The sequence below is a fragment of the Thalassophryne amazonica genome, chromosome 6 (assembly GCF_902500255.1).
Source record: "Thalassophryne amazonica chromosome 6, fThaAma1.1, whole genome shotgun sequence".
Classification (NCBI taxonomy): Eukaryota; Metazoa; Chordata; class Actinopteri; order Batrachoidiformes; family Batrachoididae; genus Thalassophryne; species Thalassophryne amazonica.
Genome location: NC_047108.1, coordinates 77,406,261 through 77,418,617, shown reverse-complemented (window position 1 = coordinate 77,418,617; position 12,357 = coordinate 77,406,261). Strand labels below are relative to the sequence as shown.

Here is a 12,357-nt window from a genome sequence, read left to right as displayed (position 1 = left end):
CAGTCCTCAAAGCAGCAGCTGGCTGGAAAAGGAGGTAGGCAAACAGCAGCAAGTTACAACATTTCATCGGCTGAGAGCTCTTTGCACTGAGCGCTTCCAATTGGCTCACACAGACGCAAAACAGGCTGGTTCCTGCCTCCGTTTTGCAACTGTGCATGTCTATTTTTCACCCCATAAAATTCTATTTGTAAATTGTTTTTACCCTAAATGGAAAATGTTTTTCACTGGCACTCAAAATTAAAGCAGAACAGCAAAATAATACATGAATGTCCCAACTGCCTGTGTGTCACGTCGATAAGCGAAGTTGCTATCTCAGCAGGAGCATGCACAGTGTGGCTAAACATCCCGCTAGCTCTTCTGGTCAAAGGTCAGTCGGGAATAGGCCAGTGCTAGTGCAGTGTGTATGTACATTGACAGTGTTTTATAGGCTTTAAATCTGTGGCATATTAACATACAGTAGTGTTCAGAATAATAGTAGTACTATGTGACTAAAAAGATTAATCCAGGTTTTGAGTATATTTCTTATTGTTACATGGGAAACAAGGTACCAGTAGATGCAGTAGATTCTCACAAATCCAACAAGACCAAGCATTCATGATATGCACACTCTTAAGGCTATGAAATTTGGCTATTAGTAAAAAAAAAAAGTAGAAAAGGGGGTGTTCACAATAATAGCAGTGTGGCATTCAGTCAGTGAGCTTGTCAGTTTTGTGGAACAAACAGGTGTGAATCAGGTGTCCCCTATTTAAGGATGAAGCAAGCACCTGTTGAACATGCTTTTCTCTTTGTAAGCCTGAGGAAAATGGGACGTTCAAGACATTGTTCAGAAGAACAGTGTAGTTTGATTAAAAAGTTGATTGGAGAGGGGAAAACTTATACGCAGGTGCATAAAATTATAGGCTGTTCATCTACAATGATCTCCAATGCTTTAAAATGGACAAAAAAAAAAAAAACAGAGACGCATAGAAGAAAACAGAAAACAACCATCAAAATGGATAGAAGAATAACCAGCATAGCAAAAGCTCATCCATTGATCAGCTCCAGGATGATCAAAGACAGTCTGGAGTTACCTGTAAGTGCTGACAGTTAGAAGACGCCTGTGTGAAGCTATTTATTTGCAAGAATCCCCCGCAGAGTCCCTCTGTTAAATAAAAGACATGAGCAGAAGAGGTTACAATTTGCCACAGAACACATCAACTGGCCCAAAGAGAAATGGAGGAATATTTTGTGGACTGATGAGAGTAAAATTGTTATTTTTGGGTCCAAGAGCCGCAGACAGTTTGTGAGACGACCCCCAAAGTCTGAATTCAAGCCACAGTTCACAGTGAAGACAGTGAAGCATGGTGGTGCAAGCATCATGATATGGGCATGTTTCTCCTACTATGGTGTTGGGCCTATATGTCTCGCATACCAGGTATCATGGATCAGTTTGGATATGTCAAAATACTTGAAGAGGTCATGTTGCCTTATGTTGAAGAGGACATACCCTTGAAATGGGTGTTTCAACAAGACAATGACCCCAAGCACACTAGTAAACGAGCAAAATCTTGGTTCCAAACCAACAAAATTAATTCCTCGCAGATGTGAAGAAATCATCAAAAACTGTGGTTATACAACTAAATTCTAGTTTAGTGATTCACAGGATTGCTAAAAAAGCAGTTTGAACATAATAGTTTTGAGTTTGTAGCGTCAACAGCAGATGCTACTATTATTGTGAACACCCCCTTTTCTACTTTTTCTTACTAATAGCCCAATTTCATAGCCTTAACAGTGTGCATATCATGAATGCTTGGTCTTGTTGGATTTGTGAGAATCTACTGAATCTACTGGTACCTTGTTTCCCATGTAACAATAAGAAATATACTCAAAACCTGGATTAATCTTTTTAGTCACATAGCACTACTATTATTCTGAACACTACTGTATCATCATCAAAATATCAAAGATTGGGTGTTTGTGCTTCCATTTTTAGCAAATTTAGCGTGAACTAGTTGTATAATTACTGAAAACGGAGCATATTAGTGCACATAGCAATCACTGTTCTGGGAAACAGGGACACCGATGTTTGTTTATGTTTGTAACGAGGATCAAACCACCTGTTATCTCATTGTTTTTCGACAAATTTCATGTATTGTTCCGTGAAATGAAGTCGTAATATTTTATAGAACTCATTAGACCTGTTTTCTTGAAGTTGCTATTGTGGATTTATCTAAATACAACATTTGAATGCACTGTATTACCGCTGTTTACGGGAAAAATGAATGCCCATGTTTGTTTATGCAGATTGTAACAAGTGCTTTAGTAGGATTTTGCAACAAACATAGCTTCTTCAAATGAAAAATATATTGCAGAAGTTTAGGGTTAGTTTATCGGCAACCCCCAACCCCACCCCCCACCCCCAGCTGAGTCCACTTTTCTTTGTTAATGTTCATGGGGTCTGGTATTGTTTCCCTGTCATTGATCCTAAATAGTGATTCATAATCTGCCTCTCTTTGGTGCTTCTGAGTCAAATTTATCACAAATGACCTTTGGGTGTACCCACGATTCATTGCACAGGCTGAGATAGTGACTTCACTTATTCTGGGCAGATTTTTATCTTTGTCAAAAATAAATCACTGCAGGAAATACCACTTCAGTTTTTTTAAGTTTGGTTAAGAAAACTAAATTAAAAACAATTGCAACAAAAGTATCAATTGAAGAAAATCGATTTGTTGTTCTACGCATATTTACTTTTTATTCACTTTTTGTCCCTCACACAACGTTAATCCTCTCTCCTACAGCATCAGTAACAATTACATGGACATTGTCAATTTTGCAAATTAGGTCGTTAAGGCCCCTTCACACATAACACGAATGAAGCCGATTGGCATACGAAGGAGGAATTGCGTACCACTTGTGAAAAATCTGAGCCGTCTCAAACGCCTCGTACAGTTGTCGCCACAACCATTCACACACACCTGCAGCCAAAAGACAGCAAGTACCCTACGAGTGCCCATTTGACCCCCCTCTCAGCAGATGTCAGGCAAATTTCAGGTGCCACACATGAACATCCAACACCTCCCACTGGGCACTTAGAAAAGATGCGGCTATTCGCACTCCTGGCACGGCAGTGGAGTGCAGATGACCACATTCAAGCTGTATGTGAAAATTGTCTAAGTGCAACATGAATGTGGCATTACCAAGCAACACGCATGGGTGTGCCTGTGCCGAACCCCCCAACACACACACAAATGGCTTGTGGAGTGTGTCGTCGTCATCACTCATAAAATAAGCATTCATAAACAGAACTGATTGTTTTACACAAAATGAGTATAATCATATTTGACATTTGACCTAATTTTTCACATGCATGAATGTGATGTTTGATGATGTCATCATGATGTCATTGTATTGTAGTGAGTGTTGTCGGTTTCAAGTTGCTGAAACGGACCAGTTTTTGCTGTCCAAACAATAATGAGTGGAATTGCAAAGAAGTGAAGTCTGTGTAGCCTAAAGAACTACCTGAGAAACAGTAGTGGGGACAGCCAAACCAGTGACCTGGCACTCCTGGGAATTTACCCTCAGAGAACACAGGTCCTGGACAGCAGCAAAATAATTAATGCTTTTGCTCTCAACTACAACTATAGGTGCATTGTGCTGTTATGACATTTTTTTCTCTTGGGCTGTAGGCTACATGTGTGGGTCTTTGGAATTTGTAATGAACAGTAGCCTAGTTTTGTGTATGATTTTGTTCATTCTGCATGCCATTAGTGACTGTCACAGATGAGAAGGTATCTATGTGTGTGCTCGCCTGTGAACATGGCAGAGGTGCAGCAGAGAGCCGTCGTGACACACAAGCCCTTATTTCATAGTTCCCTCATAAAAATGCCAAACTCCCCCATAACACCTGCAGAAAAAAAAATCTCTGATCACAGTTATTTTGTTTTAGCCAAATTAATTTTATTCCTTAATGCTATTCTACACATGATGTGATGTTTTTTCTTTTCTTTCTACTTTGGCATAACTCTATGTAGGGTGGGTTAGTGGGAAACACTGTTGCCTCATAGAAAGCAGGTTGTGGAATCACTTGTTTGCATGTTCGCATGTGTTCCCTTTCTCTCTCTTCCAAAGACATGGAGGTTAGGTGGATTGGAAACTTGTGTTAGTGAGTTTGCCTGTCTATATAGAAAATGAATGAAAGAATGGAATTCAGTCCAGACTCTTAGACTGAGACTGGAATTAAGAAGGCAGCCAATATGATAATGCAGGGCTTGAGTTTATGGGCGGTGAGTAGGTTGGGTGTATTCAAAATATACTTTGGACTCAGTTAAAAACTGCCATCCGCTGGAGTATTTTATATTCCTATATTTAAATGTTGTTGTTCATTTGGCTGCTCCCGGTTTTGTTCGGGGTTGCCACAGCGGATACAACCAGATCCGCATTTGTAATTGGCACAAGTTTTACGCCGGATGCCCTTCCTGATGCAACTCCAGTGTTACCTGGAGAAACACACACAGCCACTGGTGTTCCAAAGAGGTCTCCCATCCAAGTACTAACCAGATCCTGCTCTGCTTAGCTTCTGAGATCTGACGGGATCAGGCTGACACAGAGCAGACCAACTGCAAATATTCCTATATTTAAATCCTTGCACAAATCCAGTGCTTCCAAGACCCGTTTGTTTTTGTGTTGGAGAACAAAAAAGGCAAAGCAAAGAACAAAACAATTCATTGTGAGGGAAGAGTAAGGGAGATGTCACTGAATATATGTCATGTGTATAATCCAGTTTGGACCTTATTAAACATTTCAGTCTCAGGAACCTATCAGTCATGCACGTCCACTGATAATCAACTAGTGAAATATCCTGCACATCTGCAAGGAAATTACATTTTCAGAAAGTCATCTTGTTAATAAGCTTGGCTTAAGTCTTAACAATAATGCTGTTGAAATTTCAGCATCGTATGGCTTTGGCAGAGGTATGTGCTCTCTGCCTGCCCTTCAATTCTTGAATGATTTTTGTGCTTGCATTGAGTCTTTCTTCCTCTGTTATTGTTTCTGAAAATCCCTCTCAGTTTTTTTTTTTCCACTTTTTTTCCACACATATACAGCTATGTGATAGCTATTTGTTTTTCTTCCCAAGCAAAAAATGCTTTCTTTTTTTGTGGCCCGCTCTGTAGTTACCTGGTAAGTTCATGCGTGTGTCCATGTTTGCATGTGGAGATGAAGAGACTTAAGTGCTAAACCCAGTTTCTTGCCTGAGTGCTACTACAAAGGTCCAAGTTGACAGAAAGGATTGGAAGTGTCATCTGTGGTATTAATCCTAATGAGCAAAACTGACAGAGAAGACAACACACGATGTACTTTCTGCACAACCATTGCAGTAACTCAGAGAAAAGTACACAGACAAATGTATGTGAGCAGCTCATGCCGTCACAGGTTGCACACCTCTGTAGGGAGAGAACAGGGATTTCCACCCTGACTTTCACTGCATCTATATTTGCTCTAACATTTTTTGTCTGTTTTATCTTCTACCCTTACTGTTTCATAAATGTCCATATTGTTATTGATTTGAGTGAATCTCTGAACTGTCCCTGCATCTATCTCGAATATCTCAACGCATATGTTGTTTGAGAGGCAGGGTACATTGTGAACAAGGTGCCAGTTCATCACAGCACTAGCGCACACAAACATACAGTTCTTCAAACCTATGGTCAATTTTGTGTCCCTACTTAATCAAATCTGTATGTCTGGACTGTGGGAAGAAGCAAGAATACCTGAAGAGAAGCCACATGGAGAACCCCACTTTACTATGCCACCCTGAAGGTTCCATCATGTGCCTCACAGATGCATAAAATTTGGTGGACATGCACTAAACATAGAGGGATTAACTGTAGCATAGACATGAAGTCACTTGCGCAAACAACCTTGTGTCCTTACAAGCAAGGATAAGGCCTTGGTTTTACTGCATGCCCACACAGATTTAGCTGGTTGTGTGATTGACTGTCCACATACCTTAAACTCCATAGTTCATGAGGCCACACAAAAAGGTTCGACTTCACTGATGAGCTTTTTTTTTGGCACTACAGTGAAAGTCAATATAATTCTCTGGAAGCATGTGCAAGTGCCATGCTTCACCACACCATGGAACCACTGGATGTCCTGGTTGTCAACCATCCAAGCAGACAAATGATCCATCTCCACTTCTTGAAAATAAATATCCATCTGCTGCAGCCAGGCGAAATGTACACAGGAAATTTTGCTGAGTAAAATTTACTCTGCTGGGATAACATTTGGTCCCATAAATGTACTCTACCACGGGGCTAAATCAATTCAACACAGTGTAAAATCAACTCATATTGGAGTAAAACCACTTGCACTGACTAGTGTCACAGAATGAATGGTCCGCCCTAAAACTTGGTCAGCCCTGCCTTCACTGCGCATGCGTCATCAGCCATGGTTCACCGATTAACACCTCGTTTCTGCTTAAAACTGCACTCCAGTCATCATCTGTCTCAGTGACAGATATCTGAAGCTTTTGTACAACAATCATTTCCACATAAATTCGGCATTATTTCATCATAACAGGCAGAGGAAGCGATCACAGTGCCACAGCTACACAACAGCTACAAGCTGTTGTGTTCACTGGCTGTCCATCATTTCAAAGCGTCACGGATTAATGCATTGTTACTGCTTAAAACTGTCTAGTCTCTGCTTAAAACAGATTTTAGAATGATTTAAGAGGTTTTACCTTGTCATCTGATGGTTAATAATCCCATTAATCCATTTGATTGCTTTGGATGAAGACAGTCTGTCCACAGAGTGTCTGAGCACCGAAATGCCACATGCGCAGTGGAGGCGCGGGAGGGGGTTGACCGTTCAGTTGGCGACACCGGTAGAGTCGATTCTACTCAACAACAGAGTGTTTTTTACTGTATTTAGACTGGGATCAAATGTTATCCCAGCAGAGTAAATCTTACTCAGCAAAATTTACTATGTATACAACCCCTTGGCCATCTCCAGCCACTGTTGTCCTCAACACTGAAGCATGCTGCATGCTGGGACATGCCCAGAGAAATGTTATAGCTGACAATCCCTCACAATGCAAGTGATACCCCTTGTCTGAGTATCTCAGATTAACCCTACATTTGAAACAAAGTCATTCCATACATACCCGTGGATCCTCCAAGTGACCAAGTACCAAAGACATCCAGCTTACTGTTTATATCCAGGTCTCCCAACCATATTGTAAGACAGGAAGCAACAAGATTCTAAAGACTTGGACCATTGTTTTCCTACAGAGATAGTGGCATCACCAAGCACCATTGTCCAGTTCAGTTTAATTCAGTTTATTAATTTATATAACTCCATCTCATGACATAGTTGCCCCAAGGTGCTTCACATAACGCACAATTTATGACAACACAAAGTAATTTAAAATAAAAATTTAAAATCAAAAGGGCACAATAAAAAGGTAAAACACAGTAGAATAAAAAATTACAAAGCAAACATAAAAACATAATAGATTAATGATAAGACAGTCTAAAAAAGCGGGTCTTCAGTCTTGATTTAAGTCTCCACCATGTCACACTGCCTAATAACTGCAGGTAGATCGTAGGAGAAGGCTCTATACCCCACAGACTTTTTATTCACCCTTGCAACACACAAAAGCCCTGCGCACTGTGAACGCAAGGGCCGCACAGGTACGTAGGGCTTAACCAAGTCCGCCAGGTAGGAAGGAGCCAATCCATGAACAGTTTTATAGACCAGCAACAGGACTTTAAAATCTGATCTGGCAGAAACCAGAAGCCAATGAAGGGATGCCAGAATGGGTGTAATGTGGTCAAACTTTCTACTTTGTGTCAAACATCTGGCAGCAGCATTTTGCATTAATTGAAGACCCCAAATGCTAGACTGCGGCAGATCAGAAAATAAAGCATTACAATAATCCATTCTGGAAAAAATAAATGCATGTATCAAAGTCTCAGCATCAGCCATAGACGGGATGGGACGAATCCTCGTTTCGCAGATGGAAGAAGGCAGTCCTCATAATATCTGTAATGTGGGGGCCAAAGGATAACGTAGGATCAAAAAGTACCCCAAGATTTCTCACTTTGTCCGTATGATGTATAACACACGAACCCAAATTAAGTGCCAACAGGTCAAATTGATGCCAATGTCTGGCTGGACCAGAACCATCATTTATTTCAGTCTTATTAGAATTTAAGAGTAGGAAGTTACTAGACAACCAACTTCTCACAAATACAAGGCATTGGGTAAGATTACCAGCAGTTATTGGCATGTACAGTTGAGTATCATCAGCATAGCAATGAAAGGCAATCCCGTAATGCCGCAGAATATGCCCAAGGGGCGCTATATAAAGTGAAAAAAGCAAGGGGCCTAACACAGACCCCTGTCGGACTCCAAATTTCATTTCAACAAGGCCAGAGGTAGTGTTATTATACACAACACAATAAGAATGACTGGACAAGCATGACGTTAACCAAGCAAGGACACTTCCAGTAATCTCTAAGTAATTTTCCAGCCAATTAAGTAAAACACGATGATCCATGGTATCAAACGCGGCACTAAGATCTAAAAGCACTAAAACCATCGTGGTGTCCGAATCCATTGCACGCAGAAAATCATTCACCACTCTAATAAGCGCTGTCTCTATGGAGTGATGTTTTCTAAAAGCAGACTGCAGTGGCTCAAAAAGATCATTTTCAGTAAGATGGTCCACAAGCTGCCGTGAAACCACTTTTTCCAGAATTTTAGAGCAGAATGACAGATTTGATATTGGCCTGTAATTATTCAGTACACCAGGGTCAAGACCAGATTTCTTAAGCAATGGTTTAATCACTGCAGATTTTAAACACCTAGGAACAGAACCACAGGTTAATGAAAGATTCACAATTTCCAGCACAGTCGGCCCAAGAATGGGCCATAGGTCCTTAAACAATTTTGTTGGTATAGGATCAAATACGCAGGTTGTGCTTTTTGTAGACGTCACAAGCTTCGCCAGAGCGTCTCGTGAAATAGTGTCAAATTCTGTAAATCTAGGTGTCACCTCATTAATAACACCCACCTCCTCAGCAGGGTGCAATGATTGAGCCAAGGCATGTTGAGATGTGCTCAATCTAATGGCTTCTATTTTCTTCTCAAAGTAATCCAAGAAGTCCATGAATAAGAAATGCTACCATGTCAAACAAAAATTTTGAGCTGTGCTTGTTTTTATTGATCAAGTCCAGTGACTGTTTTCAAATTGATCATAAATGGAAGAGGAAGGAAAAACTCTGCTCTGGGGGTAATGTTCATTATCTGTTTAGGTTAAAATTGTTCCAGTGACATTACGTTCATGAATCTGAGCTGCACATCAATAGCATTCTTGAAATTAGCTTGTGTGTGTCTGCATGACTGACAAAACCAAATGTGACCCTTTGTGCGCTCATACACACAGAATGAAACTTTTTTCACACTGATTTTCAGTGTGCGTGCTTTTAATCTTGTACATGCATGCTTCAACCAAAGCCAAAGTTGAGACCCCTGCGTGCTCCAGAAGTTCAAACAATTTACATCAAGAGATGTTGTCCATTTTTTTAATGTTTAATTGCCAAGAGGCAATTTAATTTATCAGTCCCATCAGCAGCTGATAAGTGTGGCATGAAGCACTTAGCTTGGAACTCACCAGCCCCTCCTCGCCAAGGTACATACTTGTCGGCACAGTGTGGAGTTCAACCGTTGCATTGGTCTCTTTGATTGGATGGACAGCATTTAATTTTATCACCTTGCACAACGACAGTGGCTTCAAAGCATGCTGGTCAGAGAATGTGTCATCTGTGTCTGGGAGACCTACCGGCACATTCCCACAAAACTGTTCCACACTACAGCATGGTGTTTGAAGGGCAGGGGTATGACTTCAAAGAGCCACACTTCAGTCTGCTTCTGTGGAAGTGCACAAATACAAACATAACACACCTCAACTGTTGGAATGAATGAAAGAGTTCAAGTTCTCACAGTCTCCCCTTGTAATTTGGCAGAACATTTTTTAAACTTCACTTGGGTGACTGAGAAACACAGATTGCATCCAAGAATGTGGAACTAGTGAGAGGAAGAGTGAAGATCAAAAACAATCAGGTCAGCTTTGGGATCATGTGCTGCTGCTGCTGCTGCTGCTGCTGCATTACCAGCTCGAGGAACTGGTTTGGGTCCCGACCAGCGACCACCCAGACAGACCTGTGGTCCAGACTTATCCCCCAAAAGTACCCATCTATCTGCTGCAGCCAGGTATTATTTAGGCATCCTCCTAGACTGGCCCAATCACCGTCTTCCTCAGGAATGATGCAGCTGCATGCTGGCTCATGCTTGGAAAAACATACCACATAGCTATAGGGGTGCAGGTAATCTTCACCTCACCATGCATCTATTAGGCCTCATATGGTTCTTTGTAAGTATCCATTCCATATTGTACACATAGATCAAGAGCCAAAACATACAGTTGTTGATCAGACCAATCATAAATAATCGGCAAATCAAATATGTAGAAAATTTACAAAATTTTGCAGCAAGACGTTCACTTGTGTTTGTGTTCAGAGTCTAGTACTTGGCTGAAAATTTTCTGCTGAATAAATTAAGTGAACCAGTGAGCTATAGCAGATGTGCAGCTGACATTAACACCCTGACTAACACATACCCAGCACAACCTTCCAATTTGGCTGCTCATGTAACCAGTCAAATCACTCTGCCTCTGCATGTCTCACATGTTGCCTATTATTGTATAAATAACTAATTCCTAAAGGAGCGACTTAAATGTGTATATTTATGGTATTATGAAATGTCTTTCCGTTCAAAAATGAAAATGATTGTACATGTGCTCAGGCATGTGCAAGTAGGTGTTTGTGCAAGTCTCTGTGATAAGACTAATGCAGCAAACTGACTGAACATGCTGTGTTCTAAATTGGAAGAATAATACAAATAAAAAAACCAACTGGGGCTCACAGCCAAATTTTGGGAACTGAATTAGACAAAGCTTAGGGCCCCTTCCCCTCTAACACAATTGAAGCCGACCAGTGCAGTGTGCGGCTGGGACAGCTGATCGCTGTGTCCTGCAACTCAGCTGGTGAACACGCAGTGCACATGTTTGGGCAGGCGTTCACGCCCTCAGCGTCTGAGCGCACGGCATGGTGTGAAGCCGGCCCAGCTGGCTGATGTCACTTCCACTACATAAATTGTAGTTTACATGACAGACAGAAAGATTGGAAATTAAATAAAACAAATCAGCGTGAAGGCGTGAACTCATTCTTGTGTGATCATTTTTTCTCATACACTTTGCTGTGGACATACAGCTCATGTCAGCTGACCGCCAGCTGACAGCTGGACGTGACCGTGCACGCAAGGTAGACATCAGACAGATGCAGGACAAACACATAATAATGCATGCATAAAATTAAAATCACAGAACAAAGCAACACAGAGTGAACCGTTTTGTTCTGTGAGCTGCCGAGGTCCGCTGACAGAGGTGGGCGTGTCCCCCTGCGATGTGCTGCTAGTAAGGTATCTGTGCTCGCAAGTCATAGCTGGGGAACACCTGTACTGGCTTGAAGGATATAACTTCCCATAAATGTACCATGAAGGGCGGACATCAGCATGCTGTCCTCACGTGGGAATAAATTAAAAAATATTGCTTCAACTGACCGGTGTGTCACGCATCCCCACCACTGGTGAATATCGTGCCATGCAGGAAATCACCCCATGGGACCCCACCACAAGGCGCGTGTCACTGTGGGATTTTCCCACATTATAATAATTAAAACACAGATCACATTTGCAACAAATCACTGCTGAAGGGTTCACGACACGAGAGCCCAGCTCTTCATGAGACGGGAGCTGACTCTTCATGACACGGGAGCCAGCCGGCTCTTCAGGAGACGGGCGCATCAGGTAATTCATGCAAGACATAAAAGGGAGAACAGTGATCCACGTCATTTAATTACTTCCTGGTGTACATTTAGGAGGAGGCTAAATCCGCTCTTTATAACAGGAATTAAGTATTATAAATTGTGATGTTTTGTTAATGTTTTTGCTCCATTTCTGTGTGTGCGACTTTCCACTTGCTCGCACTGTGTTCTTGCACAGGAACATGAGTGTGCACAATACCTTCGCCACGGTATCGTGCACACCTGTCTGACTGTACGTCCCTCCCGCCAGCATGTGGAATATTTTGCGGCTCCCCATTTTGTTTTTGGTTTGCGGATTTCTTCCGGTTTCTGCATCTTTCGTGTTATGTGTGAAGGGGCCCTTAGAAACAGAAACTAATACCATGCAATATTATCATTTGCAAGAGTCACTTCCTCTTTTTAAAAGGTAACTTTCCAAGATAATATT

At 41.5% G+C, this 12,357-nt stretch overlaps 1 long non-coding RNA gene across 1 annotated transcript; it reads left to right on the top strand.

The window, feature by feature from the left end:
• The first annotated feature begins 217 nt into the window (after nt 1–217).
• On the top strand, nt 218–6,218 carry LOC117511664. Its single transcript, XR_004561027.1, has 4 exons — nt 218–285; nt 762–766; nt 3,013–3,017; nt 6,208–6,218. It is a non-coding gene; the product is annotated as an uncharacterized LOC117511664 (long non-coding RNA).
• The last annotated feature ends 6,139 nt before the right edge of the window (nt 6,219–12,357 follow it).